Source organism: Wyeomyia smithii, chromosome 2 (genome assembly GCF_029784165.1).
Source record: "Wyeomyia smithii strain HCP4-BCI-WySm-NY-G18 chromosome 2, ASM2978416v1, whole genome shotgun sequence".
NCBI lineage: Eukaryota > Metazoa > Arthropoda > Insecta > Diptera > Culicidae > Wyeomyia > Wyeomyia smithii.
In genome coordinates this window covers 234191761-234216627 of record NC_073695.1, presented here as the reverse complement: position 1 = coordinate 234216627, position 24867 = coordinate 234191761, and the positions used below count along the sequence as shown (strand labels likewise).

The 24867-nt window shown below is 38.6% G+C and overlaps 1 protein-coding gene across 9 annotated transcripts in view; it reads right to left on the bottom strand.

The window, feature by feature from the left end:
* The window catches only part of LOC129721177 (CD151 antigen-like), a 56329-nt gene extending 35470 nt beyond the window's left edge, over positions 1 to 20859 (bottom strand). The window contains exons 1-2 of one of the 9 annotated variants that reach the window (XM_055673446.1): positions 20749 to 20854; positions 19670 to 19960 (exon numbers count right to left, since the gene is read on the bottom strand). The gene's annotated coding sequence lies outside the window, so the exon portion shown is untranslated. Of the gene's footprint in view, positions 1 to 19669; positions 20091 to 20721 lie in introns of all 9 variants that reach the window. The other 8 variants (XM_055673441.1, XM_055673450.1, XM_055673444.1 and 5 more) reach the window with 8 other exon arrangements.
* Between the last annotated feature and the right edge of the window lie 4008 nt (positions 20860 to 24867).

Here is a 24867-nt window from a genome sequence, read left to right as displayed (position 1 = left end):
ATAAGAGAAATTGGATCGTAAATATTTACTCAATGATGGGGATTTTTTTTTCAAGAAAGAGAGTTCGTGTTTTCCTACTCTCACTCAACTCAACGGGGTTTTTTTTTGGTGGTAGCTGGTAGGTGCAAGCGCAAGTGCAAATTGCTAGTTGGTTAGAAGCTTTTGTCGGTATAAGGCGTCAAGATGGACAAAGAGCTAAGAAAAAATAATGTATCCGAAAAAGTTCGGCAAATGTTTGTGGCGGAGAATGGCAATTTCCGATGCACGACGGTGGAAAATTGTAGCTATCGGCCAAAATTCATTAACGTTACGAACTGCCATCGTAACTTTTTCTCTCTCAGTTTGCCATGATCAGACAACAAATATTTAGCTAACCGTTTATAGTGTTTTCATAACAAAAAATGAGATTTCGGAAATATTAACTTAAACAACTTTTTTAACAATTTTAAATTTTGTGTATTGATAATGTAAAGCAATGCCTTGGTGCTACATTCCGTCTTGAAATTTGAACTTCTGTTTATTATACACAGACTTCGCAGCCAACTGTTGAGTGTACAGGACAATTGCGGGGCTAGAGCTACGATCCTTCTGACACTATTAGTTTCCCCCGAGCTGGAGAGAGAGAGAGAGACTTTTTTATTTCAAATAAAGTTGTTCCTTGATCATTGACAAAATTGATTTTTTTGACGTAGAATACGTCTTACGGCAACATATATAGGGGTTCAACTTCAATACAGGGATCCAATTTCGAAAACCGAAAACATGGAGAGCGTCACGAAAATTGTCCAATTTCAAACGTTCTAAACTCAGTCAGTTTTCAACCGATTTCCGTCATTTTTGCAGCAATCGATTGGAAAATCATTTAAGCAACCGTCCAAATGCAGAAAATTGTAATCTGACTGTTCGAACTATTGTACTATTGAAAATTGTTGAACCTTGTCGAAACGTAAATGTCCACCTTTGATTGGTTGCTTGCTGCCTTTCCCTAAAAAGGACGACAGAATGGAGTACCTAGTTAGCCAGGAATGCACTCGTTGGGCTATATAAGAGACTGCTCCTCCTCAAGCAATCTCAGTTTACTAGCAGCAGGCAGCAGCGGCGGACAGTAGCAACGATGGCAGTGGGCAAACGCGGCGTGGAGCAGCAGCGGGCAACAGCGGCGGCGGTAGTGGTTAGCTGCAGAACCTAACTTTTTCAGTTCGGCTCCCTTTTGATCTGAGTTGGACCCCACCAGTGGTAATTCAATTCAGATATCGTTGGGTGAATACAGCCAGAAATTAAATGAGACTCGCACCGCCAGGTGGTTTGAGAAGCCACCATCTTCCAGGGTGTATATATATATGGTGTGTGCACATATATAACGTGTGTGAATATTTATAGCGTGTGTCGCTAGCGTGCGTGGCTAGCTATATAGCGCGTGCATGTCTATAGCGTGCGTGGCTAGCTATATAGCGTGTGTGCATATCTACAGCGTGCGTGGCTAGCTATATAGCGTGCGTGACTAGCAGTATAGCGATGAAAATTATCATATATAGTTTCAAATAAATCATCTCATGTTGATTTTACACAGTAAATCATTCAGAACTAAATCGAAAATTTGCCATGTCAAAAAACAATATTCAGTTGTCAATAAATGGCATTGACAAACATTATTAACCTCTCTTGACTAAGCCTCAAAGTTTACTGAGTGTATTTTAACATTTATTTGAAGAATGTTTGCGCGCCAGTGAACCTGAATCACATAATTTTTCGCTCAAGTCCTACTATTTGCAGCGATCAGTTTTAAAATTATCTACGCTACTGCAAACTGCAGAAAATTGTTCGTATTAAACCTAGGTTACCGGGAATGCACTATTGGCCGTCATCACGTCATCTGGAACAGAGAGACCATTAAATTGATTAACCCCATTGAGTGTATTCCCAAACCTATTGCAAGAAATACATTGACTTAAGACAGGCTGTCGTATTCTAGGTTAACTCTGCGGTCGTGTCTAATAAACAACCTCTTCAACTTTTTCACGATGGGTAATTCCTTACATATAATTAGTTGGTGTTAAGTCAGATTAACATTTCAATATAAACAAATTCTAGATTTACTACTCTTTGAATTTCGGAGTTTTCAAGCTTTTGTGCAATTTTGATGTTACGGGCCCGTTTGATTTATCACTAACAGCATGTTTCTCCTACTTGACCCATTATGGCCAAACAACATCTGTCGTTACAAACCCAACCAACTTTTCAGAAACAAACCCCCTGTGGTCAATGAAAGCAAATAAATATGTTACCAAAATCGAACCATCGAACCGCACTGTGTCAACAGGGTGTGTTACAACTGATTCAATTGTGACGTACGGAGAACTTACAAAACAAATTTCTTCTAAATATGTATTAAGAATTTTTTCCTTACATGTATGTTACAAGTGTATACAAATTTTAATAACAGTTCGAATATTTACAAAACAAATAAAAACAAAGGTTCAAACTGTAACTGTTTTCAGTACAGAGCATATAGCTCTGAAACTAACCTTATAATCGTTGTGGCAATGCTTTTCGGTCGGAGGGCTGTGGAATGAGCGCGAAGCCTTTTAAGACCACTATTGTTGGCCCTAACTAGTTTTTCTTGAACTGGTATTCCGCGAACATTCGACTAATTGAAATCAGACCAATCAGGAAAAAAGCTTCGATGAGCTTTTTATCATACCAATTGTTTCTCCTCTATGTTTTTCGAACTGTTGTGAAAGATAGAAAAAGTTTTAATGATTTGCAAAATATTGCAGATTTTATCAGGTATTAATCAGGCATTAGACGTAAAAAACACTTGCCATATTTTGTTTGGATTTAAGTTGCATAACATTTTTACTAGGGTAAATATGTTTGTTAAATTAGCCGTTACAAATTTGATCTGTAAATACTTTATGTCATTTGTACTCAGAAATATAGAAAATTGAAAAGGAAGGGAAAAAAAGATCTGAGTTGTTATGCTTATATTCCAAGTTCCTTGTTGAATTTAGTATGAATAAACAAGTCCAGTGATAATAAAAATGTCGTTGCCAGCATATGTTTAATAAGAATGATAATTCTACAAACCTCTACAAATTTTTGCTAAAGATTTTGCTAAAGAAGCCTTATTTTACCTCTCGGTGTTATTTCTGTACTTCTGTACAAATATATTCGGTTCAACACAATTGGCATACAGCACTAAAACCTGAAAATCGCAGCACTGAAACGTGAAAATGCAGTATCAAAATCTGCAATAATGCATCCAAAACCAGTTCAAAAGCAAGTCAAGCATTATTCAAAGATTTTCAAAACTCCATCCCCTCTCACTTCCATAACGTTACTACCCAAATTAGTATGAGGAAAATTTTCCATTCACTAATCATAACAAAAACTAGTGAGTAATGTCATTGACGAAATCGCAACGCAATACAACAAACGTATGATTTCTCGGTAACAAACATAGCACATTTTGGTATCTGTTTGGCTGCTATAGAAAACCTGCTGAAAAAAATACCATCCGAACTACTTACTCTCCCTACCATCATCACCGCACCGCATCATCGCTGCTGCGTCACTGCGATGCGAGATGCAATCCAACCAACATTTATGGGACTCCCAATTATTCTTTTGCTTGTTGCTATCGTTTTTTTCCTACGATGCGCCACGTACGAAGAGAGAATTACAACGGAGCAACGCGCATCACTCTATTCTCAGAGTTGTATGTAGTCAACTGTTGTATTTGTCATCTCCGAGTGACCAAGGCACCAACATTTTATTACTTATTCAGAGGATACAATTTTAGTCATGAACTGTGCACTTCATGATGTGCACAACTCAAGATGAAAAAACAATCAGCTCAAAATCATTTCATTTCCTTCACTGCTTAAGAGCTTCGTCATACGAAGTTGTTTAGAATTGTTCCCTTTAAATGAGCTATCGACTTGCGGAAAGATGAGCGCGAGTGATAATTTACAACCTTGCTACCACTTCAACATGCTGTTTAGGGGTCTTAAAAACATCAACGCAGAATTCTGCATATCTCTGAATCTTCGTCACTTAAAACAAACTAATGAACTGGGAAATCAAATAAAACGTCCATTATTTAAAGCAGTGTTAAAAGCAATCCGCCCAATAAAGACTTTTGCTCCACGTTAACACGTAAAACTATTTTTACTAGGCGCTGCGAGTAAAGTAGAACAAAAGAACAAAAACGAATGTGCTTTTTATGGTTTATTCGCGTGTTTCGAGACAATTCATTGGTCGACTTCATTCATGCAGTTTTGCTGGTTTATTCCCGATCGCTTCTGTGCAGGATAGGAGGAAGTAAAGTCCAGCCAGTCACAGTCGTGTGTACAATGTACTATGGGGCGACAATAAATTCCAATCTTTAGGTTGTACCCCCGCATGGGGTCAGGTTGATGCACTTGGATTGGAGGGCAATGACACCGAGCGAACCCCGTCCTGTTCACTTCCGGTGTTTGTTTTCGTAATGACTGGCTAGAAAGTTCGGTTAATATTAGTGTTGAGTTTTACATGAAACTCGAAACATAAAATTAAATTCTAATAATTTGCAATCTGTCAACTCTAGGCTTTCTAAATTTAATTACTAAATAATAAATGAGTCTCATTTGTGTAATCATAAACATATCTACAATCATTCTACTACGAAAAAACAACCCTACATCGAGATAACAACTCACAGATTGTGAGATAATCCATAATGTCCCAACAACCCCTGGAAAGCCTTGGGGCAATCCATGTTGACTATATGTGTCAGTAGTAGCTGTTGGGTGTCTGTCACTGCCTCGCCCCATGCTCGCATATATGAACCGGGGTGTGGTGCGTTATTATCATTCGCGTTAGTTATAGCGACACCAAAGTTGCAGCCTGCCTGCTCATATTTAACCACTCTTCAGCGCGCGTCTCAATGCATCCCGAACAACTTCTGGTTTGCGGCTAGGCTAGGCATCTGGTTATGCAATTTTGCAACTTTGGCGCGGATGAGTGTTGGTGAGAGAGATAGTTGCAAACTAACCATTTGAAATCCGCGGCCGATATAATTATGTTACGAGCATTTAGCGGCGACCTGACCTTTGGCGGTCGACGTAGAGAAATTTATAATTGCAACTTTTGAAGTAGAATTCTTCTCTCAGGAAGTTCGGCTACATGGGGATGTGAAATGAAAATCTAAAACCGAAAAAAGTGAAAAATATGTCCAATTTCAAATGCTAATAAATCGGTTAGTATTCGATGGATTTCCTTCGTTCTTTCAGCAATAGATTGGAAAATCTTCTAAGATTCTTCCCAAAATAAGATAATTGTAATATCATTATTCACACTATTGTACTATTGAAAATAGTCAAGCCTTGTCAAAACGAAAAATTCGACCTCTGATTGGTCGTTATATGCTTGCTTCCCAAGCACGGTCGACAGGATCATATACCTTGCAATTGAAAACATGCTATTTGGCCTATATAAGAGCCTGTTCCAGCCGGAGCCGCTCTTAATAGTTCTAGACAGCGACAACAGCAGTCGTCCTTCCTTAGCAGCAGTTCTAGCCCTGTGGTTGGTCACCACGTCTCAGAAGCAGCGCGGTTTTTCTCAGCGTGTGTCGCCAGACAGCCATTATTCCCCCCGTGTTGGGGCAGCATGAAGATTGCCATCAGGAAATCCAATTTTGGAAATCATAATGCCTTTTGGAAGGCAAATAAACAAGTCATTGAAAGGTAATAATTTTTGTCAACGCAAGCAAGCATTCTGTGTTGCATCCTAACAATTTAAATTTGTCGCACCCGTCTAATTTACTGAATGTGAAATAGCTTCCACAGTGCATGTTGTCCGTGTATCTTAATTCCCCCAATGTTAGGGCAGCTCAATGGTTGTAATTAGCAACCGATTTTGAACCGCAACATGCTTTTTTCAAGGCAAATAAAAAAATAATTGAAGGTTAATAATTTTCTGGCATCAACACAAGCAGACATTCTGTGCGGGATGCAATCAAATTCTGTTGTAGTTGTCTAATTTTTACTTTTTTTAGTAAACCCCCCACTGTAGGGGCAGCGCAAAGGCTGCGATCAGCATAACCGACATTGAATAATAAACTGCCCTGTTAGTACGCATTCACAAAAGCAGTTAGTTCGGCTATGCAGAGCTAATATGAAGTCGATTCAATCAATCAGCATAAACAGAATTTCGTCGTCTCCCAGCTGCCAAGTTGCAACATGATGCAACACGCAACAGCGAGCAAACGAAATCGCTTGATGTTACAAACCGCAATAAGATACGGGTTAAAACCGTTGCGTGTGTGAGAGCACCATCGGTGTTTATTCGCTGGATACACTATCTACTGTCTACTGAACGCAATAATCTGCTTACATGCGACATGGGGACGGGAACATTTTCTTCAACCAAGCTGCACAACACGACACAAAACATGTTATTTTGTTGCTTCAATGAGAGTGCTATCGGTCCGGCTCGACAGAATGTTCACAAGAAATCATTTTTGTGCATCCGTGCTACGAAACTGAGGAAAAACTTTAGAAACTGAAAAAAGAGGTGGAGCTTATCAAATGATCGCTCTGAACCAGAATGAAGTCACACATATTTTTCAAGTTATATCATTCCACCACGTACGTAAAATAATTCATTGCTATTTTAATCCCTATATGAGAGCCTGTTTTAGTCGAAGCCGCTCATAATAGTTCTGAACAGCGACGACAGCAGTCCTCCCTTAGCAGCAGCGGGAGCGAGCAGTGGGTACCATCGATAGCGGATAGCGTCCACAACTGTGGCATGGCTGCGAATAAGCGTAGCAGTTTCAGCGGATCTCACCATCGATAGCAGCAGGGCCAGCAGATGCAGTTACAGCGGATACCAATGGCGGCCACAACTGTGGCATGGCTACGGATAGCGTTGCAGTTGCTCGGCAGTTGGGCCAGCGTATAGCGGCCACAACTGTGGCATGGCTACGCATAGCGTAGCTGTTGCAGCGGGTATATCGGCATCGACAGTAGCAGGGTCAGCTGACGCAACGACACTCCCTTCACTAAAATGCTGTTTCAGTGTGGTAGCGGGAAGCATCAGCAGCAGGCTTGCATGAGGTGAATACATCAGCCAGCAACTTTCTCTAAGGCCTCTGCCACAGTAGACGCAAAAAGCGGCGCGAACCGATTCGCTCGGCCGTAGGTTGATGTACAGCTCTACTGATGGCTGTACATTAACCTACAGCTGAGCGAATCGGTTCGCGTCGCTTTTCGCGTCTATTATGGCAGAGGCCTAATGGGAAAGTTGTATCAGTTTGTTCAGAAGAATATTAGGGTAGGGAACATATTTTAAGCAGCTTTAGGAACCGCCTGTGTATTCAGACGAAATACTCGAAATGTGTTGGGTGAAACTCAAACTGAAGTATATCAACCTGTTCGCTATCATTTTCTCTATCAGAACTTGTTTTCAGATTGTAAAACTAAGTTAGCAAACTTTGACAATCGTCAATCAAAGTTACGAATTGAGGGACACTATTCCAATCACCCCGAACCTATTTTAAGCAGTTTCCATCTGTTTTGCAGGCGTTTTTTTTTTCAGCACCCGAAGTGGCTCCTGAATGGCTGCAATATAGGTCGATTTGTTTCAATTGCAATTGTTCACAGATTTCTTTGTGAATAACGGTTTTACTTATATTCGTAAGGCAGCTAGACAATCAAAGTTTTCGTTTCCATCATTGAAATTGTCAATATTGATCAAAATGCATGAGTTTGAGGCCTGTTTTCTTTGACTGATTAAAATAGGCGCTACTGCTTAAGCCGTTATTACGTAATATTACAGAGATGCGATTGCGTAAATCCGATTTTGAATTGAACAATTGTTCTTTTGAAAACAAATAACACACTTATTTGAAGAGTTAATAGCTTTTGGTACCAATAGCAGTATAGTGACAGCCTCAGCGGTAGATGCAGATGCAGCCGGTACTTCCCTGAGGCCGATGTAAAGGTAAATGGGAGCAGCACGGCGAAACAGTTCGGGTTATGCTTAGACGCGCGTCATTTTTCGTTGTTGATATTCCCCACATGAAACGACGCGCTTTCGTATGATAGCGGTGGTATTAGCGGTAGATGCATTTGCCAACACTTCCTCCAGGAAAAGCCGTGTCTAGTTTTCAATGTGAAAACACCTTTCTCATTGTGTTGACCGTGCGTCTTAGTCCTCACTATCAAGGTAACACAGAGATGTAAGATAAACACTACATCCTATGATAAATTGAACAATTGTCCTTATAAGGACAACAAATGAATGAATGAAGATTTAATTTTGAATTAGAATACTTCTTTTAGGAAGTTCGGCTACATAGGGATGTAAAATGAAAATCTAAAACTGAAAAAAGTGAGAAAATTTTCAAATGCTAATAAATCGGTTAGTTTTCGATGGATTTCCTTCGTTTTTGCAGCAATCGATTAGAAAATCTTCTAAGATTCCTACCAAATGGATGAAATTGCAATTTTATCATTCGAACTATTGTACTATTGAAAACTCTTAAGCCTTGTCAAAACACAAAATTCGACCTCTGATTGGTCGTTATACCGCGCTTTCCCAAGCACGGTCGGCAGAGGTATGGACCTAGTAAATTGGGAATGCATCATTTGGCCTATATAAGAGCTTCATCAGATAATAAACAAACATTTCATCGGATATTAAATTGAAAAACTGAAATTTGAAGAACACAAATGATTATTTGAAAAGTTAATATTTTCTCGTTTTGCGCTATAATCCAAAGTTAATTATCTTCATCTACATGCATACTATGACTATTATTACGTGTTTGCGCCGCTTAGTGTTTGACTACGGTCATGCAGAACGCAAATAACGGCGCGATGCGATTCGGCAAGACGAAATCTGTTGAAATGTATAGCTCTACTTCGCCTTAAAAAGAGTTGTACATTTCACCACGGTAGGGCGAATCGCATCGCGCCGGCATTCGCGTTCTGCATAACCGTAGCCTTTGTTCCGTTCCCGTTTAATGATGTCGTATTAAATGTGCATATTACAATTCGGCAGCACTTCAACTTCTCATTTGCAAGACAAAAAGAAATTACAATACTGCCAATGAAGATCAACGTTTATTTACTAGAAAAAATGACTGACACGCAAGCAGCCAGGTTATCTTTCTTGTAAAAGTATTCTACTTCAACCTTGCGGTCGTGGCTTTGCATACAACCTTCTTGTGATTTTTTTCCGTGGCACGTTTGCACGGCGGCACATGAACCTGCCATAATGTTGCAATTCATGGCTCGGTTGAGGCTAAAAGCCGGTTAATCTCCTCATCAATTCCCACTACTAACCCGTTCGAATCTATCGCCGCGCCGGTGAGACCGACAAGATCAACCCCGGCGTGGTCGTGCATAAGTGGACGCAAAACGGAGAGCTTGGCTTGCAGGAAGTACACCCAATCTGGTCGAGTATGCCCATAAAAAAAGCTTGCTCAAGCACGGGACACCTAAACGGACGGCAAAGTCCTTAACGTCGGCGGTTTTGCTTGCGGCAACTATTGCGCAATTCGGTTGATCAATACAACACACGTCCAGTCCACGACAGCAGTCGCGATAGACGCTTGAAGAACCTTCTTTTCTTAGTTTTTGTTTTTTTTGCTCTTCGGTGTTCAGCAGACTTTAAACTTTAAATAGCCTTCTGGATCGGTAAACTTGCTTGAAGTCTTTATGAACGAAATAATTGAATATGAAGAATTTTGGCATAATCAGTAAGGAAGTAAAATATCGAGGGTCACACATTGAAAATAAAAAAAGGCTTATTGCCAAAACTCAACAATTTTTTTTTAATTGAATTGCATTTACATTCTGTCCGAAGTCGAAATATAAAAAAATAACAAACTTTTATCGTATGTGTATGTATATAAGTAGTTTGTAAACACCATCAGTTCAATGCCTTACCTAAGAATGCAAATAGATTGACAATGAAATCAAATTTGCTAATTCGGTAACTTGCACGTATATGTTGTTAAGAAGGGCCACCAACTCCATGGTGGACCGAAAGGAGAGACATTTACGCGCTGTCCATGGTTAGTCCAACACGAACCTCCGGTTACCCAATTGCCGCCGTACAAACTAAACTTTCCAGATGGTTTGTTTGACAGAGGGACGCGTTAAACATTAATCAGGACTTTACCTTAGTTCACATTTTTTACCTCTGAGACCATGACCGTTCGGTGGTAATAACAAGAGTTAGAGGAAAGTTGTCAATAGATGGTTTTCAGAAAATTGTCTCAATTTCCATTTGAAAATATTGAATTGTGAAAGGAAATTGGAAATAAAAAAAAATCAGTCATTTCAGATTTTTTTCGAAATAAGTTTTTTTAAATAGGCAAAATTTTCTGAAAAAGGAAAAAAAATTAAATATTATCGCATTATCACAAAAGTACACGTGTCATTTAGTGAAGCCAAATGCGCTTTGCGCATGCAATATCAGCTATACACGATGCTAAGTTATTTCTACAATCATTCACCGCATTAAGCTATGCCAATTAATGCAATATAATGTAATTAGATGAAATGACGATGTTTATGATATTTAATACTTCAATTTTTTAGAATCTAATTCTTTTATATAAGGTACACCGGGGCAAGCAATTAAGCGCAACCATTTTGAAATTGAAAATATATACGTTTCGAAATAGTTGTGGATGGCCCCTTATCGATCGGGTTTCAAAATAGTTGTGGATGGCCACTTATCGATATTGTTTTCGGCACATTTTGCATGTTGTAGGATAAGAGAAAATTACTAGCTCGAAAAGATCCTTGACTTGATCGAGAATCGAACCCGACATCACAACCGTGTAGGAGAGCTAGCCGACCGACATCGCTAAATACAGAACCACGGTGACCAACTGAACATATTTTTTACTTTTTCCGGTTTTAGATTTTCATTTTACATCCCTATGTAGCCGAACTTCCTGAGAGATGAAGTTTTACGTCACAAAGGGATGCCGGCAAGGTGGACTTCTCGCACCTCTGCTGTGGTCACTGGTTATAGAACAACTGCTTAGAAACTTGACTGAACAAGGTTTCGAAGTTGTCGGATTCGACGATGATGTTGTAATTCTTCTCTACACTCAGAAAAGAAGGTATAACTTCGATAGTCTGAAATTGGGTGAGACTATACTAATGTTTTCTACTGAGACCAAACACCTTGGAGTGGTTTTGGATCAGAAATTCAGCTGGAATGCACATCTGGGCGTGTAGCAAAGCCACCGGCAGAAAATTGTGATTAAGGCCATGTATCTATTGGTTATATCAGCCAATAATAAGACCAAGAATAACGTATGGCCCAAAACCAAAGTGCTCTATTGAAAGCCTTAGGTGCAATTCTGCATCTGCTACCACTCCATCAGGTAGTACAATTAGAGGCAGAAAAAGGGGAATTGAAACTAACACGTCACAAAAAAGTATCTGAGGGAGGTCAGAGGGTAAAACTAGCAATCCACAATAAATTTTCAGTTGAGCGAACCCATACTAGGTAACGATCCCCTTTTAAAATTATAGAGAACGAACGAAAATTTGGGAGGTCCGAATGTTCGAAAAGTTCTCTCCCACTTGCAAAAAACATTGCAATAATTATGGCGCAGTCGCAGTCGACTTCATGATGCGGCTCAAATAAAAAAAAATCGATTTTTCTTTGAAAGTTGGCGCCGGTGACACTGAAGGCCGTTTTCAACTTGAGACTGTGAAAATGCTGTTTTTGTCATTTTCGTTTGTAGCGTCGACAAATTTTTCAGCCTTGCCAACAACTTTGCCGAAGATGTAACATCGATCAATCAAACCGTTCTGACGATAAAAGTATTTGTAATTTTCAATACCCTTCATACATAAATCCTTTTCAAATATTATTCGTGATTTAAAAAAAATCAACAGCACTTAGCACATCTGAGCAAACTTGCAGGCAAATTAAAAATGATTATTTAAAAAATATAATAAGCAAAATTGGGATTTTTTTTGCGGAACTGCTCTTTTTAGCAAAAATTAGTCTCACATTTCTCCATCCTAAACTTTTTGACATATAATTACTTCTTACGGCAACATATATTGGGGTACAATTCAAAAAAACTGAGAACATCGAAAGCTTCACTTTATCCACTTTCAAATGCTTAAAACTTAGTCAGTTTTCAGTGGTTTTCATCCATTCTTACAGTAATTATCTGTTAAATTATTAATCGTGATTTTTTGATTGTAACTATTGTACTTTTGAAAAATGTAGAGCCTTGTTGCGCTCATTTCAAGATGGCTTGACAAAGTTTTTTTTTTAATTCTTTTAGCACCAATATTTAGTGGTTAATTTGTGGTTTCGAAATCCAATTTGTGGTAATTTGTGGTTGAATAATTCCTGAGAAATTTTCAGAAAACTGAGTCAAGCCATCTCTGAAAATGTTTTCGCTCCAAATGAATCGGACAACGATGATATATACATCAATCGAAAGCTCTTAATTTGTGGTTCACGAAAATGTAGTTTTTGTGGGCATACTTCATAATAAAATAATTAAAAAACTATTATTTAAACTTTTGAACATTGTTTACCTCTTGTTGTCAACACCGACCGTACGCGGCGCTGGTAGACCATCAAGATGATTTTTTCTCAGAAAGCTTTCGTGTAGTGATGAGTATGGTGAAACTAGAGATACTCAGAGGGAGAGATATGCGGTGAGCCAAACGAACCGTCAAAATTGGAGCCAAACGAACAAGAAAGGTAACTCCACATTAAGAGGTATTGCAATCAGGTACAAAAAAGAACGTGTTTATTTCTATACGATTTTTGTTCTATTGCCAATGAATGAATTAAGAATGCTGTGAGTGATTTTTACCCGGAGTTCAACAAACCTTGTGTATAGGTAACGAAATAAGTGAAGGTGTATAAAATTAAACATAAACATAAAATATATCACCTTAACAGTTTTCGCGAAGCACTTCACTGTTCTTAGGGACTTTCACCGTCACCACCGATTATACAAGTCGAATGTTAGTAAACATTGCGCTTTGAGAAGAGATCTGGCACCTCTGACATATGAAACCCAGTTGCCGAATTGGCGATTTTTTTCACCGCGAATCTCTTCCTCTGAGTATTTCTAGGTGAAACAGTATGTAAACAGCAGGGATACTATATGTGCAGATTTGCTGCGAAATACAAATGTGGATCAATTAGCAGATATTTGTAGTTGACAAGCCTCCGTGTGTTTTACGTAAATTTCCTCAAAATAAGTGAAGTTTTACGTAGACATGCGAGCGTAATTTTCTCGGTCTTCGGTCGAATCATTTCCGGAAATGTAGTTTTGCCGTTTACCGATTGTTTGAAAACAAAAACTTAAATTAATACACCTAGGGGTGTGATCTGGACTTTCTCATACAAAATCTATTATATGTTAAAATCTATTAGCACATACGTTTTAACTCTTGGGATAAATCACAGCCTGATAATAATAAAGAACAATTTTTTGTTTCGATAAATATAATAAAATTTTGGTAACCAACTACGCAACTGTATTCGACTGTTGGGTATTTTAGAAACCGGAATGATGCCTGAAGGTTGGGAATGGGCCTTAGAACTGTAGGAAACGGTTGAAACGCATGGTAAATGCCCAAAGGTGTGAGTCCTGACTATAATTAAAATTCGATATTTTCTCGCCTCAGGAATATGCTACTACAACTACCCCCTGAATAATAAAACAAAAAAGCTTTCAACGGCAGCGACAACTGTATGTCGTATACAGTAAAGTCGCTTTTTACGCGATTTTTTTACGCGGGTTGCTTTCCTCCATTACTCAAAAACGGTACAAGATATCGACCTCATTTCAATCACGTTTTCCGTTTTAGGCCACGAGTGATCATATATCAGTTTTTGAAAAAATCACAATTATTGGTGTAAACAGTTAGAATTCAAAATATTGAATTTTGGTCTCTAGATTGGCCACTATCATATTATAACGATGTTTTAACGTTTTAGGACGGTTTTCTTTGTTATATTTGCAACTCAAAAAAGTTGTTTTTTACGCGGGCCCATACAAATTTGGAACTCATCCCCCGCGTAAAAAACGACCTGTCGATATGTTCTAGATAACCCACTAGCACTAACATCGGCAGGTGCCAGTACTATGCTCATCCAACGCCGCGTACGAACGGTGTTGACAACAAGAGGTAAACAATGTTCACAAATTTAAATAATAGTTTTTTTAATTATTTTAATATGAACTATGCCTACAAAAATTACATTTTCGTGAACCACAAATTAAGAGCTTTCGATTGATGTATATATCATCGTTGTCCGATTCATTTGAAGCGGAATCATTTTCTCAGTTTTCTGTTTGGCTTGACTCAGTTTTCTGAAAACTTCTCAGAAATTACTCAACCACAAATTACCACAAATTGGGTTTCGAAACCACAAATTAACCACTAAATATTGGTGCTAAAAGAATTAAAAAAAAAATACTTTGTCAAGCCATCTTGAAATGAGCCCTTGTTGCGCGCATTTTTCGATCAATCAGAGCTGAAACAAAGCCTTCTTACCCAACACAGCCGAAGCTAAGGTCTACAAATGATTGACTTAATAACAGAGTAGTTGTTATTTTATCCGTTATAATCCACAAAGACACGCCAACAGGAAGTTTAACTCTCAGTAGTTACATAAAAAAACTAGCATGCGGAAATTGATTCTTCACTGAAGAATCTTCAGTGTATAATTGATTACCGCAGCAAGAGGACGCTTGACTCTTACTGAAAACTGGATCGACCAACAGCCAAAAGAGCAGCTGTGTAAATGTCTGCAATATGCAGATTGCATTCGTTTGCAAATTTTTATTGATTCACAGATATTTACAGTTTTTTCATAATTTCTGCAGATTTTTGTCAGAGTTACCTTATATTTGCAAGACTTGCTCAAAATGTGTCCAGAGACTTTTACCTCTCGGTGCGTCATTTTTTCGAAGTGCCGATAATTTTTTATCAAATCTGGCATGTCTGGTAGCAGCTGATTTTAGTGCAGCAAGACTGAGCAGGCGACTTATTCGATCGCAGCATTTCATAGTAGACGGACAGACCGGCGGACTGCACAGTATTGCTGAACAGGTTCCAACATGGTAGTAATTTTGTCCGGATCTGTTGCGTCTCACTTGCTCTCAGCTATTTGGCCACTGTTAATAGCTGTGAGTGTACCGGTAGCGTATGTGTACGATCGTCATGTCTTGTTTGCTTGCTTGCTCGCTTGGAAAAAATTTAGAACCGCACATTTCATAATTTGCATGGTAGTGAATATCAACATTGCTTCAAGACAAATTTGGTGGCACTGAGAAAGGTCGACTATAATTTGTACTGGAATTGTAATTTGCAGGAGGAATGAAACTATTTACTTCAAGCTGGTGTATTTCGTAACAGCTCTATTCTAGCTTCAACTTCGGATCACAAGTGTTCGGCTAGTTTTTAAGATAACAGTAAGCTTACGGGAGTCTAAACTTGGCCGGTATGCCGATTGTCTCCGGTGCCACCCTAACGATATGCTTCTTCGCTTGTTGACGGTTATACAGTTGATGAAAAACTAATGTTCTTCGCGCACAACGTGCGTAATGTATACTACAAATAATGCGCAGCAAAGTCTGTCCCTTTTTTTACATTCCTTTATTTCTTTACGGACCCGCTTAACTGTTGCGTTAGTCGTCTCCGTACACGCAAAAGTTGGATGGTGCGGAACCACTTCAATATTGTGTTAAGTTAGCGCATCTCTTGTACTATTTTGGAACCAGTACAACGGATGTGTGTTGTTCATAACGCATATAGTGCTCAAGCAAATGTTAATGTATTGGACGGGTCAAAATCATTACACTTATGAAGTATTAACCGGTGCTAGTGTTATCATGATGATTTGTACTGGTATTGGTAATAATATTCAGAACGTTGCTATCGTTAAAGCAGTGTAACCAGTAATCCATACTGATTATTTTGGTACTAACTTCTGATCGATTCGATATCATATTTTGAATCGTTTCCGGTAGTTTGAACTTATCGTCTGCTGTGTAATGGAAGCGCGTTGGGGCTGGAGTAACTATCTATCTGGAGGATGCTATAAAATACCTTGCTGCAGCAGTGTTGGAAGTTACGCTGCTAGAATTATTTGTAAAACCGAGAATCATTCTGTGTCATCTGAGGTTGGCAATTCACAATTCTAGGGAATTGAATAAGCTCCTATCCTAGCTGTTCTGTTTCCGAAGAAAACGGGACAGAAGGCATAATTCGAATAATTCACAGATTTGTAGAAATTAAAACCAACCGTCTTTTTAAGAACGACCCTATTTTCGATTGAAGCAGTGAATATAAGTTTTTCCCATCTCTGTACTACAGTACTTGTGAGTTTAATACATGCGATATCGTTAATGATTAATAATGTCTCTTATACGATTGTCGTTCATGAAATATTCAAAATAATTACTGCTATGAAATAAGCAACAATTTTTACTTAAAATCTCGATTCTATCGAAACACTTTTGCCATAAACAGCTGTTGGTATTATTTGATTTGAACGCACCAAACGGAGGAAACGGGATGCTTTTTACTGAGATTCGAACATACTGGAATTGTTAGGTTCATAGTAGGAAAATACAGCACCCGTGATTGGTTCGGAGTCAGTTTACAAAACAAATAATAACAACATTGGAATATCGCCGTTTTCGCTCAAAACTTGCTTAACTCTAATGAAAATTTAAAATTTGACACAATCTTTACATCAAGCGTAGTTCAGGAATTAATTTTTCGTTTTGAACTGAACTTTTAATAAAAAAAAGTCTTTCATTTCTCCATCCTGAACTTTTCACCAAAAATTTCAAAAAAAAAATAAAAACAAAATTGAAATTTAATATCCATTTATAATTTAGTTTGATCTAATTTTTTTTTCACGGTGTATGTTTATCGTAAATCATTACTATTTCCTTACAATTCAGCCTGTCTTTCTGTACAACCAAAGGTTTCTGAGCTATAAAGCTTTGAATAGGATGTCAAAACGCATATGCTTTTTTTAGAAAATTACTCCACTTCAAAAATTTGACCACTCGTAGAAAATACTAAATTTGTTAAGTCTGTACGTGCGCAAAGTTTCATTCTATCCAAAAATGACCGAAATTATTTTTTGCGCATTTTCAGGTCATTCGGTATAGAAACGCCTTCGGTTTGTACCCTTATAAGATCAGTCACATTATTTCGCCTCTGCGATTTTGAAACCCAAACTCTATCACATTATTATTCATGTATAAACTATTCGGCTTGCTTCATTTTAAATTTCATTTAGTTAGGATCACTAATCGTGGCACATAGCCCTTTGATAATAATCTACTTCGTCAAAAGTAGGCAATAACAATCCGTTGTTTTTTTTTTTCTAGAGCACCCAAAGCACCCAAATACTCATGACTCACCAGGGGTTAAGATGCTAATTCAAATTCACCCAGTTATGCTGCCTAAACATGCAACCCTTAACCTACAAACCTCATGAAATAATTAATTACTCTCGCTTGACCGCCGTTGAAGATTTCAATTTGGGCATTTTGAGAACGAGAACGAATCAATACTTCGCGAAGGAGGATTACGATAAGTAAGTAGGTTTTACTTTCGTAAGGGGTATTGCCCCTCGAACTACTCATTACACCAGTATTAACTAATTACCTATTGTTATGCAGACCCACTTTGGTCACAAAGAAAAATACCGCCGAACTTTATCTTCTTACGGAAAAGAACGTCACCGATATCTAGAAGTGCGGTTAGCATATTTCATTTTTAAATCATGATTAATGCCGACAAGAAAGTCGCCACTTTACCCTTCTGTGTCGAAACCTCAAAACACGACAGACGCATGCTTCACGGATTAGCTCTTAGAATATCAGTGTTGCGCCCCTTTCACTTGTCTGTGTTTTCGGTTCGTGGCGAAGGTAGTAAAACAAGTTGCCCAGTTCTACCACATGCCGTTTTTGACAGTGTTGTTCCGGCCTATCGCCTTTCTCTTTTTCAAAACTCGGCCGGGTGGGACTAGTCTAGAGGGGAAACATATTTAGTGCTTCACGCATAAGTGACTGCTTTGCTTTTGGCCCGAGTTCATCAGGCTGATTGAGCACCAGAAGTAAGTTATAAATGGTTGCTTCTTTGTTTCCTGCTACCTACAGCAGACTGGAATGCATGAATCTGTTCGATTAGAATTATTGCTTATTCTATGCTTCCATAGCGATTCACGGTGTTGAACGATGGCTGGGAACGTTTTTTTTAAGACAGACAGCTGTTCATAAAGTTGTTTTCCATTTATGTTTTAACTGTCGCGGTAGATTGGAACAAGACAACGAAATTTATTAAATTGTTTTCTACACGTTCTGCTCCGGAATCAGCTTCAATTCTTTATCCCACCGGTGAAATATAGAGTCAAAAAGCATATGCCGAAACAATTCTCAATTTCCGCCCAATTTCACCCGCTCATACGAATTTCAACCAAACTTCCGTCATGTCTGCTGCTGCGGGGGGTGTGGAAAATTCATTACCGATCTCCAGAACGTTCGGAACGATTGTTGTTTTGAAACAATCAAATCCGAAGTCTGGTCGGTGAGAATGCTCGCGAGCACATGGTGTGAGAACAAAGCACAACTACACACCAACTGTCCGCGGATCAAGGCTAATTCCGATCGAGACGCACAGACCGTGGCGTGGCAGCGGCGACGATGGCGGCGGCAACGAGTTTGTAATTTTGTGCATATTGATTGAAGGCAGGTACCACACCAGATTCGCATTGCACAAAGTGAGTTCAGCTAATGAATGCCTACAAGTCTCGGGTTATATACTAGCTGTTCTAGCGCTTTGAGGTGTGTTCACGGTGGACGAAATGATTCATCGGTGAAGTGAGATGATGGTAGTGCAGTTTCCGGAGAATGAATATACTATCATTTTTGCTCTATCATACATTTATTAGGTGATACATAACTGTTTTAAGCAAAGTTTATCGACCTATAAACAAAAATAAAATGTCATTAACTTAATCGGAAAAGCTGATAAGATCGAAGTCTGCTCCAAAGTTCATTAGTCATGACTAATGAACTTGAAAAAACAATTTTAGACATAAAGCATTTCAACAAAATTATGATTGTACAGGTTGTTGAAAAAAATGGTGCATACAATAGTGGTCCTCTAGAGGTAAAGTTTTTAGTATAGGCTTAAAAAATTTCCCATCCAAAAAATTAGTGAAGTAAAACCTCTTGAAACCAACGAAAAAGGATTTCGAATTCGGATTGCAAAACCAACTATGGTATGTTCCCAGTTTCCGCGAACGAAATTGATAAAAAAAAAACGACCTTAACGGCAGTTAAGGGACGCCAAAAAACCGAGACTGGCTGCGTTGAAAACCGGTTTTGATCTGCTCGGGATTGCGTAAAAAATCTTCGGGCGATCAAATACTGCTGGTTTCCTTTGGGAAGTATCGAGTTTTGAAAAGAGATCGATAAATATTTTTTTTTGCTTTCCGGAAAAAGTGTCTAAATACGATGTAAGCATGTTGATAACATTAGACACCCTTTATGTTTAGTTCTTGTTGACATAATTCTATTTACTCGTAAACATTCCAATGTCACTATAGTAACTGCTTGTAAACACAATTTCAATTAACTTACGCGGTTCTTGCTGCCCGCGTCTATCTACAAGCCAAGGTTTAGTTTCGTGTTGCTACTATAGCTACAGATGTGAATACAGACGGCTCTGCTGTTACTTGTAGCACCTTTTTTCAGTTAATAAACTCCAATACACTGACTCACGTTACTGGCTACAACCACCGGTAGAAAACTCTTCACATCGAGTGTTGGCGATAATCCTTTGTAACTCAAGTAGACACTGTCATGCGTCCTCTCCTCCAGGACAAGTTCGCTTTCTACACTACAATCCGCTCACTGAAGTCACTGAATTGGCTGAATGTTCGTATGGATTGGATAGTTTCACTTAATAAATTCCGACTGCAACTGATTTGCATATCAATAATTACCAACAACTTACAGTGGATCAATTCACTTTGTTGCTGGTAATTATTGCGCTTTTTGTCTGAATAAAACGATCATAGGCAAGCGGTAACGGGTAGATTAATCATTCAAATTTATTTTCCATTCGGAAGAAGAAACAACACGCAGCAACGAAGCCTTCGACTAAGGGGATGGGTACCCGTCTCAGAGTCGGTGCTCTGCTTAGTAGCTGAATTCATTTATTGTAAGTGTATAAACGATAGTAATAACAATAAAACGAAGGCCCCCTCGCAACTGAACGATCACGAGTGGAGCAAACAACAACATTGCACAATAATAAATTCGATTTTAATTTTTAACACCGCCTCGCACGACTTTACCGAACCAGACAACTACTTTTATTACTACCGCTACTACTACAGCCTTAACTGTTACTAAAACAACGTTCCGATCGTCTTTCGCAGACACCAATAACAACAAACAAACAGCCAAAATTGACTTGATCGACTTCTTCGAGGTGTTTTCGGTGCTTTAGTCTGTTTTCTTCAAACTAACACACGAAAAAAAAAAGCTAAAAGCTTTTCAGACAAAAACAGTCACCACCAAACGATTTTCCACTTTAGCAAAGCACTGAGGCTACATGTCACCTGATAACCTTACAGACACACTATAATATTCACAAGGTACTGAGCACGCTTCACCTAAGTACCTACTGTAAATTGCGATCACTTTAAACATACCTCGTGAATACCGCGGAATATCACACTAATATCGAAGAGTGAAGAAAATTGCGTCCACCCTCAAGTACGGTTCGAGATCGACTGCGGCTGTGTGCTGTTCGTAGCGTACGTTGAGTTTGAATAGGAATTGGAAGCCAGCGATCCGTGAATGCATGCACGCTGTGTGTCGCATCGCAGGCTTCAACACTCACACGCCCGCAATCCTGTTGGTGGCGCGCGACACGGCAAGGCTTCGATGAGCGAGAGACCCAACCTTTTCTCGGGCGCCTAAGTGGAAGAGCTGATTTGAAGAAGTTTTTGATTTAGTATTTAGTTGAGCTTTGTTTATACATTCAATACCAGATCGAAACGTAAGTTTCAATTCATGGAGTTTTCGATTCAATATAACGTATGAGGAAAGAAATCCCAACAGACTTTCAATTCCAAATTAAAATCTTGTGCAATTTATTTTTCTATACTTGTTTGTTTATTCAAGTAATGTAACTCATTAACAAACCTCATAGGAAAAACTCAGCTCCACATCGCACTGATTTCCTGATCCCCTGGGGTACTTGCTTTATAGCTTCCTGAACTCCGGATGTTTCGTTTGTTTTTATTTTATTCTTATTTATTTATTTGTCGTCAATCATTTTGAGCTCCTTCTTGATTTTTCTATCAAACAACCGACTTTTTTTGCTCTGTAACCTTTATGGTAGACCATTCGCTTCAAATTTGCTCAGAAAGTTTCAACAAACTGCATCTGTGGCACATTTTGAGGATTGTATTCTTCCGGAATGAACCCGATATTACCTTGTCGCAAATCCAAATGCAAGGTCTGGCCAAAACACTACTTTGTCATTTTTAGAGTACTTATATTTTAGGTTTTAAACCCATTTCCTGCAGATGCTTGTTCACCATTTTTTATTCAATCGGATATTTGTTGCCCAGCTTACGATATTATTTCGCCGATCAACCAGCCGTTTCCGCCCCAAATTTCGCTCGAACTTTGCTCTTGCAAAGTGCATTTTCGTCCGGATTTTCTTTTGAAGGTATTTCCATTCTCGAAGAGTTTGACAATAATGTATAAAAATATTTTTTACATCCAAGATCTTTAGAATAGTGTAACACTTCACTGTTAGAGTTTTTCTTTATTTCACAAAAATTGAAAATCAATTTACGACGGTCTTCTTCCGACAACGCTTTTTGGGCAGTTTATTTCAATAAAAGCATCTTATTAATTCAATAAAATCGTTTGCTTAAAACAAATGAACAGATTTTATTGAAACAATACGACATTTTATTGAATTCCATAAAGGTTTTTATCAAATTATAAACAGGAACATCTCTGTTTTATCAAATCAAACCTTTTGTTCAATCAAATATTTTTTTTATTGTTTTCAAGGTGATAATAAATTTGCAGGATCAAAAGCCTAATTTAAATAAAAGCTTAACCTAAAAACAAACCATCACAGTAGTCATAGTATATTCGCGGAAACCATCGATTTAAGTGTTTGCAAAATCAAATACCGTAAACCGTAATAATTCTACGCTTTCAAGGCAACCTCCGCGGTATGCTGAAAATAAATCGCTAAGGGAACACCCAGGGTGGTCAAGCCAAGCTACGTAGCAAATATGAAACTATTATTTTCCTCTGTGTGGACTCATCACTGCGACCAGAGACATTTTGATCTATTGTGATATGAAATATGAAACTAAAAAAAGAAATTAGAAAATAATTAGAGTTAATGGAATTCAATTGCGATGTTCCCCAAGTATTTCTGTAGTAAATTTTTTTTTTCGTAATATAATTTTTTTTGTCATGTAAATCTAAAGGTTCAGCAAATCTATCAAGTCTAACCCGAGTTCTTGCTGTTTTAGTGATTTTGGCGGCAGTTTGAGAAAATAAATTCTTCAAGAAACGCCAGGCCAGTTAACGTACTCAGATCAGCTTTATTCATACTGAGTAGGTTCCGTGTGATTCTATTGCATGGCGTAATGAATAGTTTAGATTGTCTTGCTTTGGAGTAAGCCCTCCAGTTGGCATCAATCATCATTGATTCCCAGCCTCTGAGCTCAGATTTCAAACAGGATGAAGACACCCCACAGAATGGCTCCGGCCCGATGAATGCAGTTGAAGAACCAATTCTTGCTAAGAGATCGGCTTTTTCATTTCCTTCTATACCACAGTGACCAGGCACCCAGTATAGATTAACAACGTTTGTTGCAGTTAGTTGTCGTAGGGATTGAATACAATCCCATACCAACTTCGACTGACATGTGTATGCTTTTAATGCATTGAGGGCTGCTTGACTATCTAAGAAAATACAGATATTGGCATACTTATATTTCCTAGCTAAGCAAATATTTGTGCATGTTAAAATAGCATTTATTTTAGCTTGAAAAACATACATTGATTCCTGGTCCAGTGACCCCAGCGCCTGTAGATTAGCCCATTTTAGAGCCATCTGTATAAAAAATGACTGATCCTGGAAGAACTTTAGGACCTTCTTTTCCCCATTCGCTGCGATTGGATTCAATCACTTTGTAAGGAACACTGAAGTTAGTCCTAGAGTCCATCCAATCTTCATTCATGGTTACTAAGGTGTTCAGTTGAAAATTCTTGAGGATTTGAAAATGTCCCTTCAAATCCCCTTCCTGAAAAATTTTAACACGTTTGAGCCTAAGAGCACCTTTTTCGGCTTCAAGTTGTACATATTGATGCAAGGGTAGAAGATATAAAAGTGCTTCTAAGGCTTTGGATGGTGCACTGGCCATTGCTCCTGTTGTTGATAAACATGCCAGACGTTGTAGTTTATCTAGCTTCTTCTGAGCTGATATTTGTGTAGTTTTGGGCCACCACACTAGCGAAGCATATGTTACTCTGGGTCTCACTATTGCTGAGTATATCCAGTGGATCATCCTCGGTTTGAGTCTCCACTTTTTGCCGAATGTATTGCTGCAAGCCCAAAGAGCGTTATTTGCCTTTGAGATTGCATACTCTAAATGGTCATTCCAGTTGAGCTTATAGTCGAGCATTACACCTAGGTACTTAGTTCGCTTGGATAGCACCAACTGTGTTTCTCCCAACTTAAGAGTTGCGATATTATATTTTCTCTTTCTTGTAAATGGGATAATGACTGTTTTAGAAGGATTGACGTTTAGTCCTTCCAGCTTGCACCATTTAAGTGTGTAGTTTAGGGCGGATTGCATTCTATCAGTAATGGTAGACCCGCATTTACCCCTAAGTAAAATAGTAATGTCATCAGCGAACCCGATGACTTCGTATCCTAGGTTTGTTAAGTTGTTAAGAAGATCATCGACTACAAGAGACCACAATAAAGGAGATAAAACCCCTCCTTGCGGGCAACCTCTTGTTGGTTTTGTCGTTAAAGTTGATCTTCCTAAATTGGCTTTGATTAACCAATTATCCAACATAGCAAGTATCCAGTTCGAGATGCACATGTCAAACCCCCGATTTAACATAGCTTTCTTTATAGATTCATGGGAAGCGTTGTCAAATGCTCCCTCAGTATCGAGAAAAGCTGCCAGTGAGATTTCATTAGCGTCAAAAGACTTCTCTAGTTTTGAAACCAACGTGTGAAGTGCTGTTTCAGTTGATTTACCAGCTTGGTAGGCAAACTGGAATTTGCTCAATGGTCTGCTGTTCAAATATGATAGTTTAATATGTAGATTGATGATTTTTTCCATCATTTTCAATATGACAGAAGTTAGACTGATTGGTCTGTATGCTTTGGGACTTGTCCTGTCACGTTTTCCAGCCTTAGGAATAAATATGACGCGGACTTCTCGCCATTTACTAGGAATGTAGCTTAGTATCATGCTAGCCCTGAACATCTTTACCAGAGAGGGGACTATAATATCCTTGCTTTTTTGTAAAAGCACTGGATATATCCCATCTGGCCCTGGCAACTTAAAGGTCTTTAAGGAATCCACTGCCCATTCAACTCTTGACGTCGTGAATATTACACTGGCTAATTCTTGAGCTTTAACCTCGTCATGAATTGAGCTAGGATGAGCTATATAGAAGTCCTGTGCGTTTTCAGAAGTCAATTGAGTCGAGCTTTGGAAGTGTGTATCCATCATGATACTAAGTGTTTCCTGAGTATCTGTTGTGAACTG